The 12244-nt window shown below is 39.3% G+C and overlaps 1 long non-coding RNA gene across 1 annotated transcript; it reads left to right on the top strand.

The window, feature by feature from the left end:
* The first annotated feature begins 1048 nt into the window (after nucleotides 1-1048).
* Nucleotides 1049-12081, top strand: LOC147819051 (uncharacterized). The gene is made up of 2 exons (XR_015437328.1): nucleotides 1049-1236; nucleotides 11713-12081. It is a non-coding gene; the product is annotated as an uncharacterized LOC147819051 (long non-coding RNA).
* The last annotated feature ends 163 nt before the right edge of the window (nucleotides 12082-12244 follow it).

The raw sequence follows: 12244 nt of genomic DNA, 5'->3' as shown, positions 1-12244 counted from the left end.
ATGACTTGGTGAATGTTTTAGTGCTTATCAGCTATGAAGATGTATTAGATTAAAACACATGTGACATGACGTACATGACAAATCCAGTGCAGCCTTAACCATTAGGTCACTGGACACCCCATTGTTTGATTTTAACTTAGAAAGTCATAACTTTGTTTTACATCATAATTGTGACTTAAAATGTCATAATACTGTTTCATTTTGTCATTATTGTGAATTTAAAAAATAAAATATGACCTTATATGTGAATCAACATTTTGGCTTACTGTCTTATTTTGACTTTGACTTATTTTCACAAACACATTATACAAGACAGTGGCAGTGAAATGTTTCCTCACTGAGAAAAAAGCAGATAATCGATTAATATGTAACGTGTATTACTTAGAAATAGAAGAAGTTATAGAAAAACTGGGATAATGATATAAAACAGCAATAATTAAATAACAAACATTTAAACACCGCAAACACATACATATGTAACTTGATATATATTTTATATCTAATTACATTTTATTGTTACCAAGTTACCTATATAAGCATATAAGTACTTAGAATATAAGTAAATTAATTTCTGTCATTCCTAACATTTGTCATATTTTCTTGGCAGTGATAATCTTCCATACAGTACATGAACCCGTCACTTGGACACCCATAATTAACTAACAAATATTTAAGCAACACAAACACACATTCATATATAACTTTTATACATATTTTCTATTTAATCACATTTAATTTTTAAAAATGTATTTTATATTTAATTATATTTTTTTGTTAAGTTACTTACTTTGTTTAGTTACTTATATTCTAGTTACTTATATAAGTATATACAATATAAGTAACTTTATTTCTGTCATTCCTAACATTTATAATGTATATTTTTCTTAGCAGTGATAGTCTTCCATATCGTACACGAACCCGTCATTTCGACACGTCTTAAAGCAGCCGTCATTTTGTGTCGGCTCAGTGTGGACGTTACTGCGCCTTTAAGCAGCCTGTTGAGTTCATTTGACTGGAGCTCCGATGACGACATCCTTTTATTTTTATCGCAGTGACCTCATCTCTTATGGCAGCGGGAGGACCGAAGCTGCTCTTCTCTCTTCGGTACAACTTTACCGCCTCTACTTTCTCTTTTATAAACCCAAATCCTCACCGGTACATCACGTCAGGCCCCATCTGAACACCAGCCGGGACGGTGGAGGTGGTGTTTGGACTTTGACGTCGAGTTTTCAAATGGTGAGTTTACCCAAATTTCCAGTTACAGTGTAAATCGGCGGCGGCGGCGGCATCTGGTAAAGTTGCGTTAACGGGGCCTAAAGTTAAAGTTTAAGTCCATGTGTCTGTTGAAGACGACGTTAACACCGCGTGCGACCGTTAACCGACATTAACGACAAGTGGGGAAAACGTCGCTGTGTCGGTTTTAACAGGAGTCTGTGGCCTGGCGGTCAGTCGGTCGGTAACAGACCAACAAAATGTCAGAGAACAGCTAGCTAACGTTAGAAGAAACGGTCACGTACCGTCTGAAAATGTCGACGAAAATCAAGCAAAGTTCACCTAAACTCACCGTCTACGCTTCTTTACTCAGTAGACACTGTTTACACAACTTTTTATCAGCTGACATTAACGTTAAACCTTTAGTGTCATTAATCTCCTCAACCAATGCCAAACTTCCTTAGAATAAAAGCAGATTTTAGAAGAGGAGGAGCATCAACCATTAATCTAACATTATTTTCTAATACCACCTTAAATAAACCATTTAGTTTTTGAGCATTGTTTATCACCTTGAGTCAGTAGAAGAAGAAACACTTATGTAACATCTGGAAAAGTTCATTAAAATCATGTTAAAGTAAATCCAAACTCAATTAATCCACGTATTTCCTTTTTAAATACAGTTAACAGAAGTTGTAATTAGCGGACATTAACGTTAAACCTTTAGTGTCATTTAATCTCAATCAATGCCAAACTTCCTTAGAATAAAAGCAGATTTTAGAAGAGGAGGAGCATCAACCATTAATCTAACATCATTTTTTTAATACCACCTTAAACAAACCCCTTAACTTTTGATCACTGTTGATAGTAAGAAGAAACAATCCTGTAACATCTGAAAAAGTTCATTAAAATCATGTAAAAGTTAATCCAAACTCATTTTATCCACTTACTTTCATTAAATACAGTTAACACTAACTAACTTTTTTATCAGCTGACATTAACGTTAAACCTCACATTTAAATAAATAATCCACCTTTATTCAATGCCAAACTTTATTGAAATAAAAGGACACTTTTTGATACCACCTTAAACAACTAGTTAATTTTTGATTAGTGTTTATAACCACTAATAACTAATATCACAATTGTTAAAACCAAATGTCCAAGTTTGTGTGAGTTTCTCTTGAAAATGAACCCAATTCATTTGGTTCATATTAAAGTTTACACATTGAAAACTGTTGACACAACTTCTTATTAACTGACATTAAAATGATTGAATGCCAAACCTCCTTAAAAATAAAGAGTATTAAACAGAGGAAGTGGAAACATACATGTTTACTTGTGGAGTGTTTGCATATGTTTCTTTACTAACTGACATTAATGTTAAACTTTAAATTAACCTTTAAACCAAAGCATTTCTGAATAGACAAGATGACAATACCACCTTAAACACCTCAGTTAGGCACATGACATTATAAATAACTTAAATTACTACGGTTAAAGTTAATGGTAATAATTATCAATTTATCTGCAATAATATAAAACAGAAAAGCAACAAATCCTCACGTTGGAAAAAACCTGAACATGGTTGATATTGTTAGTTAATTAACGACTTGTTAAAGCAAAACATGAAATCAGTTAAATGTCTTTTTAATTACATGATGGATTTAGTTTTTGAAGATTATTAATTAAGCCTTTTTAAAACTGAAACCTGAAAACTGACTAATAAAGCCTGAAATTATTTTTCAATAAATCCGTAAAGATTTTTTGAATAAATAGTTAATCTTTTAAAATTCATTTTAAAAGCAAAGATGAGTTTCACTGGCTTGTTTTCTCTGTTTTCTATCACAGGAAACTGGACTGATGTTCGGTCATAACAATACATTTAAAGACATTTAAATGGAGCATTTTTCAATAGATATAAAATAATAAAATATAAAGAAATAAAATAAACAATAATCATTCATTGTGGATCTAATTCTGATGTTAAAAATAAACTTTCAGGAGCTTCCCATGAAAAATGTGTTAATTTCAGGTTAAGTGAAGAAGAGATGGAGTTCCTGTAATTAACACACGTCATAAACACAAAGTGAATAACATCAGTTTTCACATGGAAGAATCAACCAGGACTCATTTAATGAACACATGGATAAATTTAACGTCTCTTTTCACGTCACTAAGCCATTAATAATCTCATGAACGTGAACAAAAGATATTAAAACAATCACTTAAAACAATCACTAGAGCCTCATGAACCAACTCATGAATAAAGAAATCCCTTTAAATGACTGATAATGAAAGATTTTGAATAATTAGGATCCATATTAGAAACATTTAATGCAATAAATACTGTATTTTGACTGTCGGTGATATTTAAAGAACGCATGTAGTGACTTTTAACGTTAGTAAAGATGTTTTTAAGATCATCACATTTCTCACACTTGTCTTTAAATCCTGTGCTGCTGTAACTCTATAAAAGTGTTTTACAGTAGTAAATGAACCTGTGTGTAGTTCACACCTTCCTGACATTGTAGGATATTTTGTTATTTTCACTTTCACATTCAGCAGCGTTGGTGTTTTCATGGAGCTGGTCCTCGCCATGTTGTGTATGTTTGATAAAGTGTACATTATCGTACTGAGACCGACACCAGATCAGATCAGACTGTATTCAGCTGCCGTTCATGACTAACTGAGGTTTTATTGCATCCTGTGATTTTAGTCCCGGCTCATTGAGGAAGTCAGCGGTCAGCTCTGAGAATTGATGGGTTTGTTTTTCACAGTGAGGGGATCTAAAGGTCAGTCTGATAACGGCAGTCAACATGAGATCAGCTGTGGTGGGTTGTTGTACGTGACGATCAGGTAGGTCTCACCTGGACCACGTCACTGCCTCTGTGCTAGGGGACGGGGAACAGATGAAGTTTTTTAAGGTGGACGGTCGGTCATGTGTCTGAGGTTCAGGAGCTGTGTGTTGTCTGAACAGAGCTGCTGACATGGTTTTACTTTATGGATGAAGCTTTATTTAGTAGATGAAGGTATTTTTTAAAGATTTACATCACCTGTAGAAACTAAAATTATTTCATTTACCATCAGAAAAGCAGCAAATTTTATAATTTAAGAACCTGGGACCAACATTTCTGTTTTTTTTTTAATCAAAAATTAACTGAAATGATTCATCGATGATCAAAGTAGTAGGTTAGCTCATGATATTTATTGACAATAACATCAGACTTGCAGTTAAAAGATATTTTCAGCCCTATTTCAGGCATTTTGTCCCAGAGTGAAGAGACAGATGAGATGTTTTATTTTTAAGTAACTGCTGTGTTTAATCTTACAGACTTTGAATTCAGTTTTAAAGAGCATTTTAAAAAGTCTTAAATTTGATTTACTTGAATATCTTTTGTCACAGAAACATCAGTTATAACTTCAGTTAATCAACTTTTAATGGACAAGTGTCGATTTATCCAAAACTGAACAAATTAATGATGAAGTTTTTGACATTTATCGGGGTCCAGGTTTATGAGATCTAAAGGTGTGACTGATAAACGTTATTGAATTTCATTCTTTGAGGTGTTTAATTCACCAAATTAATAATTGAATTTGGTGAAGCCTGTCTAATGTTACTTGCTGCTCCTGAAGACGTGACTCAGGATCCACCAGTAAAACTTGTTTCCTGGTGAAACTCAGATCAGATACACAGCTTTAATATTCTTACCAAACAGCCTGAAGGGAAACATGACGAACACACACAACACGTCACAACACGTCACAACACCTGTAGACACTTCACTGCAGGTGGATGTGACCTGTTCAGTCACAGTAAACTGAGCTAGACTTCTGAAAACATTTAAACACTTTGGACTCAAGATATTTTCACAGTGACTCTTTCAATATGTTTGAACAATCAACCATCTGATCCTCTTTGAAACACTGTTTATTAAAGATGCAAAATTAATCCAAACATAATCAAAATCTCAATATGACCAAGTCAAATATCCAAATTACATGAGCTGCATCTTTTAAAAAGTGTCTCAATATTGTTGTTCATTGTTAGCATTAGCATTGATAGCTCCATCAGTGTTGTGTTGCTACAGAGATGCTCCGACCTACAGATCATATTCTCCAGACGTAAAGGAACATGTTTGTTTGGTACAAGACCAACAAAACTCACGTCACCATCATTTTTATATTTTATCAGTGAAATTGAAAAAATAATCTCCCAAAATAATCACAATATGATTTTTTTTTTCATATCGTGCAGTATCAAATAAATCAGATGATTTGATGATGAAGTTAATTTGCTCTGACTGTGTATCATCCAGCAGCCAATAAACTCTGTATTATATGATATATGAAATGATGTGAGGCTGAAACACAGAAGAGTCAGTGTAATAAACTGATTATTGGCTCAGAGCCTCGTCTCTGTCCCTGATCGACATGAATCTTCTTGGTCAGTGGACGCTGCAGTGACTCTAGACTCAGACTCCAGGACCAGACTGGAGACTCAGACTCAGTCCCTAGACTCAGACTCAGACTCTAGACTCAGACTCAGACTCTAGACTCAGACTCAGTCCCCTGGCCCAGACTCGAGGTTCAGCCTCAGACTCAGACTCTAGACTCAGACTCAGTCCTGAGGCCCAGACTCTAGGCTCAGACTCTAGACTCAGACTCGGTCCTGAGGCCTAGACTCGAGGTTCAGCCTCAGACTCTAGACTCAGACTCAGACTCTAGACTCAGACTCCAGGACCAGACTGGAGACTCAGACTCAGTCCCGAGGCCCAGACTCTAGACTCAGACTCAGACTCTAGACTCAGACTCGGTCCTGAGGCCTAGACTCGAGGTTCAGCCTCAGACTCAGACTCTAGACTCAGACTCAGTCCTGAGGCCCAGACTCTAGACTCAGACTCTAGACTCAGACTCCAGGACCAGACTGGAGACTCAGACTCAGGGCGTCCACATGAGAGACTCAGTCCAGCGCTCGGGGCTCGAGGTGGATGACCTCACGGTCTGGATGAGGAGACGGAGTCTGTCTGGCAGCGAGCTGCAGGACTGATCCTCAGTTTGGACTTTACTGCAGCTCACACACATTCAGCTGTTTGAAGCTGTTCAGGCCTCAGCTCTGAGTCTGCTAAAGAGTCTGTGTATGAAACTGGTCAAATTATTTTTGCATTGTTGTTTTGGTTCTGGACCTTTCAGTCACGTCCCTTGATCTTCATCAGTATGTGGACTATTCTCAGTTGTAAATTGTAGGTGTTTAAAGTTAATTTGTTTCTGTTTACTGTGCTCAGAAAAATGGAAATCTGCTGAGGAAGATCATGTAATATGACTGAAAGCTGTGGAACTGGGACCTCATAAACCTTTAGGGTGATCAGATGATTAACAGGAACCAGAAGGAACTCGTTTCTGCTGCATAAAATTATGTTATTTCATTTTCAGACTTTGTTCTGATGTTTTCTTTTTTCTAATTAATAATCAGATAATTTTAGATCTAAAAATAGAACGGAGTCTTTGATCTGGTGATAAACAGTGTTGAGGGATATTCCACAGTTTTATAGAAGTCTGTTCAACCACTGGTTTAAATAATCGACTTACTCATCAACATGTGACCTTCAGCACCTCTGCTCATTTCACCTGAAGCTTCAGAGGACTAACACTGTATTTCATAAAACAAAAGAAGAAGAAGTCTGATACAGGAAGTCCTTGTAGTTTATCCAGTTATGACTGGAGCAGTAACAGACTCATCAGCAGGGTTTATGTTACGGCTGATTCTGACCACAGGTATCACACAGGGTTTCCCCGAGGTTTCTGGATCGGGTTTCTGGATCAGGTTTTTCTGACTACAAGCAGCATTTAGAACCGTTATCATTCAAATATTAATTTAAAAAAGCAGCGTGTTGTTTTTCCCAGGGACTCCAGAAGAAGTGAAACTAATCTGTGACTGGTGAAGTGAACTGGAGTGATGCTCTGGTGACACGAGGCTCGTAGCGAGTGTTTTCTCCTGCAGCAGCGTTGGGCCTCAGTCGGTCGTCTGTCTGCAGACTCTCTCTCTCTCTCTCTCTCTCTCTCTCTCTCTCTCTCTCTCTCTCTCTCCCTCCCTCTCCCTCTGTCAGGGGGTGTAGTTACTGTCCAGCTGACTGAGTTACTGACAGTATTATTCAGACTTTTTATCTGTCTGAGCTCATCCTCAGTCACAGCTGTGACTCTTGGCTGTTGGTCAGATTTTCTCTCTGGTTCGTTTCTGCAGTGAAGACGTCTGAGACTGTGAACTGGTTTTCACTTGTCACACAGACTCCTGGAATAACTGATGGATGGATCTCTGTGTCCTGCCCATTGGACAGTGTCAACTATTCATAGAACAATGTGGATTATAGATAATAGCTGATCAATATGTCTCGGGTCTTTTGATTGTATTTTTGTTGTTTTGTTTCTTTTGGTTGCTGCAAAAATGTTTTCATGAACTGTGAATGTGGCTGTGGTCACTTCACTTTACTTACATTCAGCAAACTGATGACTGAGGTTGCAGAGTCTGGTCTTGTTTGTTTGTTTGGTTAAACTGGATCAACCAATCACTGATAGTGTGACTCACTAGCCGAGCAACATCACTGCTTCTGTAATGAACCGTCTTCAAACAGCCTCAGCTGTTTCAAACCTGATTTACATGGTGAAATATTGTCTGATATTCAGAGACTCTCAGCTTAGATGTTTCTGTTGTTTCCAAGTTTTATAACGGAAGGAAAACCCAGTTATAGATCAGCTGATTAGACAATTAGTTTACATTAGTTCAGATTTTTTGGCTGGATTTATTATATACTTGAGTTTATTTACTTGCTTCAGTTTGACTGTGTTTCTGTTTTATTTCAGTGTCAGTAAACAGCTGCTTTGTTCAGTCTGAACTCAGTCGCTCCCGTCTGGGTGTGATGTCAGCGAGCGGGTAAAGTCCTCTGATTGGCTGCTATCACAGCTGAGTTTTTAACCTTTGGTTGCGGCCGGTTGCCAGGTTGAACTGTCAGACACACACACACACACCTGCTGCAGGTGTGATCAGCGGCAAACCACAGAGGAGCAGGAAACAACTTTATCTGGTCATTATCAGTGCTACAAGATCTGGTTTCCACGACAACCACCGTGTTAAAATGGCCGCTGGTGTCTTACGTCACCACAGTGACCGTGATCAGGCAGGAGAGCGCTGATAAGTTTTTATTGTTTGTTCTTGAAGAACGTGTCAGAGGAAGTTGGAGAGAAGATCAGGGGTTTGTTTTTACATCGTTTGTCAGAGAAAACAAGAAGTTTGAAGACGCCACGTTTGGATTTAGAAAATTTATTTGTTTTCACTATTTTTGTTTCAAGAAAAATACTGTCAGATTAATTGACAATGAGTAGTACTGCAGTATTGTTAAGATCATGATATAAGACATTTTATCTCACGTAGATTTATACCTGATTTATACCTGAATGATCCTAAATGATGTGACACAGATTTAAGACCAGAACCGAGTCCCTGTTGGGTCTGAACCAGAATCAAACCTCCTCATCATCTGTGATCCTTTATTTCTTTATAATCCGGTTTGATCTTCTGCTCAGTTCGTCTGTGTTGTCTCTGTGGTTGAACTGGTTTGAATGCAGCAGTTAAACGGTGGTTAAAGTTAACTTCACTGGTTCGTGCCTGTGTGACCTCCGTGACCCGGCGACATGATGCAGACAGTGTCTCGTGTTGCTCTGCACAGAGCAGATAAGATGGAGTTACGTGACTCTGATGCCATCTGTTCAGACGGTTCTGTAGCCGGTAATTTGACAGAGATCAGATGTCTGCACAGGAATGTCCCGGCTTGAAAAAACATAATTGGAATCCCATTTATTCTGGTTTATAGTGTGAAGTGGAACATGGTGTTAGAGACGCAGCCTCGGGCTCCAGCTGCCGTTCGGAGGATCCAGACCCTGACGTGGTTTTGGAGAAATGAGATGAAGCTTCACATGAGCCTCTTTATTCTTTTTTATTCTCTTAAACATCAAAAACTAAAAACCAAGAAGGGAAAAGACGAGTGGAGTCTCCCCTTCTCTCTTCTCCTGATCATGTAGATGATGAAGATTTTATTCCACCTTAAAGAACCTAAAACAAACTGTCAGTCGGAGGCTAAAAGGTGAAGGCGTCACCATAGCAACAGTCACTAACAGAGGCTGGTGTACAAGTAAAACAGGAAGTTAACTGACAGAAAAATAATCTGTAACTACTTTGATTATCAGTTCATTGGTTTAATTCATATTTCAGGCAAAAATTAAAATAATAAAAAGTCAGTTTCAGTCTCTCAAACGTTTGAAGTGGAGCTGTAATGATTTGTTGATTGATAGATCGATCAGTCGATCAAGAGAAAGTTTCAGCTTCTCTCTTGTGAAGATCGTCTTTGTTTTTTTATGATAATGAATGAAAGTGAAAACTGTCAGTTATATTCTCTCACAGCTCAATGAGATGTATTTCAGTCACTTATTTTATTCAACCAACATTAAAAACCCCAAGATAATCAGTTTATTATCATATATGATGAATTTAAACATCAAATTGTCGGAAACAACAAATGTTTGACTTTTTTTCCTGAAAAATTAAAAAAAATTATTCATTGATTATCAAAATAGTTAAATGTTGCAGCTTCAAATGAACAAATGAATAAGGATTAGAGGATAATGTTTGGTCGCAGCTGTAATAACATGATGAATATAACATGTTGTTTCTTAGTATTATCTCATAAATGAAGCTGTGACCCTGAGAAAACTCCTTCAGCACCTCGTGACGGTCCTGGATCAAACTGTGGAAAAAGTGGATTGTGACAGTGAATCTGGCTCCGAGGACTCTCCTGGTCCTGGTCCTGGTCCTGGTCCAGGTCCAGGTCCAGGTCCTGGTCCGAGTGAAGAGCTGTGTGTGGGTTTGGACTGAGAGTCTGGAAATGTGACTAAAGCCTGAATGAATGAAGGAGTCAGAGGAGACGAGTCAGAGTCAGAGTGGATACAGCAGGAATTAAACTCTTTTATTATGTTTGGAGCTGTGTGTGTGTGTGTGTGTGTGTGTGTGTGTGTGTGTGTGTGTGTGTGTGTGTGTGTGTGTGTGTGTGGGCTGTTGCTGGAGGACGAATGTGTTTGGGGATTTTCTTTCTGTAACTGCAGGTTTTACAACAAGAGGGAAATTCCTGCTGCAGATTCTGAGTCGGGGGGGGGGGGGGGTAACGGGAAGTTAACAAGCTCAGCTTCAGTCAGGGGGAGACACGTCTGGACCAGAATCACCGTTAATTATTAGATGATGTTTCACTTAAACTTAATCCAGGAGTTTCTTTTTTTTTTTTTTTTTTTTTTTTTTTTTTTTTTTTTGGTTAATTATTTTTTGTTTACTTTATTCAGAGAGAGAGAGACAGAGAGAGAGAGAGAGAGAGACAGACAGACAGAGAGAGAGAGAGACAGACAGAGAGAGAGAGAGACAGACAGAGAGAGAGAGACAGACACAGAGAGACAGACAGACAGAGAGAGAGAGAGAGAGAGAGAGAGAGATACAGAGAGACAGACAGAGAGAGAGAGTGAGAGACAGACAGACAGACAGACAGAGAGAGAGACAGACAGACAGAGAGAGACAGAGGGAGAGAGAGACAGACAGAGAGAGACAGAGGGAGAGAGAGACAGAGAGACAGACAGAGAGACAGAGAGACAGAGAGAGAGACAGAGAGACAGAGAGTGAGAGAGAGACAGACAGACAGACAGAGAGACAGAGAGAGAGACAGAGGGTGAGAGACAGACAGACAGACAGACAGACAGGGCCATGGGTCGGACTCGAACCCACGGACTGAGCCTAAGTGGTACGCGCTGTACCGGTGGAGCCACCGGAGCGCCCACATCCAGGAGTTTCTTCTGTTCTCATCTATGATCAATGTATTGATCAAACAACCACCAATAACGTGACGACCTTTGACCTCTCAGCTGATCTCCAGCTGGCTGTCAGTCTGCAGAGGTCATGTGTGTTTTATCCTGAGGTTCAGTGAACGCCACACGCTGCCACTGTCAGACTTCTTATTTCTCTGCGACAGTCAGAGCAGCCATTTTGTTCTCAGGTTGTCTCTGTAACACCTCGACTGAACATCTTTAAATTTGGCACAAACGTTCACCTGGACTCAAGGACGAACTGGTTAGAGTTATAGTGACTAAAGGTCAAAGGTCAAGGTCAGTGTGACCTCACAAAACACTTTTTAGCCATTACTCAAGACTTCACAGCAATTATGACAAAATATCACACAAATGGTTGATATTCTCTCTGACTCTGGATAAACAGGAAGTGACTTGAAACTAGTCTGAGTGGCTGCGGGATACGACCACGAGGAGGAGATTTTAGTTCCTCCTGTCTCCCTCCTGACTCTGGTTTTAAAGACAGAAGAAATTAAAGTGTGAATCTCTGCTGTGACAGTCTTTAATTCAGCAGCAACATGTTTGTGATGAAACTGAAACTTTTCTCTTTTTTGTCCTTGTTGTGTCTCAGAGTCTGAAACCACTTCAGCATGAAGACCAGGACCGAGGTGCAGAGTGATGTCATCAGTTCTCAGTCCAGGAGAAAGGACGGCTTTTGTTTCACGCCTGCTGTGGTGTGAATGAGACCTGCCCCCCCCCCACCTCCTCGGCCTGTCCCCCCCTCAAAGACTCAGCACACTACAAAAACACACACTTTAACGACCGGTCACACACACACACACACACACACACACTCTGACAAACACAGCAGAGATAGTTAGTGGGGGTTTGGCTTTTTTGCCTTTCAGGGCAGAGTGAGGCCTCTCTCTCTCTCTCTCTCTCTCTCTCTCTCTCTCTCTCTCTCTCTCTCTCTCTCTCTCTCTCTCTCTCTCTCTCTCTCTCTCTCTCTCTCTCTCTCTCTCTCTCTCTCTCTAAGCGCCATCAGGATGACATCATACCGGGCCGACACAATGGAGCTCTTCATCCTCTGAGGTTCCTCGCCAGGCTGCGTCACTGCGCTGGACCGCCGGCTCGGGACGCCCAAGAGGAGGAGGAGGAGGGGG

The sequence above is a fragment of the Seriola lalandi genome, unplaced genomic scaffold (assembly GCF_002814215.2).
Source record: "Seriola lalandi dorsalis isolate HSWRI2012SDOR001 ecotype SW California unplaced genomic scaffold, Sedor1 jcf7180002054340, whole genome shotgun sequence".
Lineage (NCBI taxonomy): Eukaryota > Metazoa > Chordata > Actinopteri > Carangiformes > Carangidae > Seriola > Seriola lalandi.
Note: the sequence above shows the minus strand (reverse complement) of the source record. Positions and strands in the feature narration are given on the sequence as shown.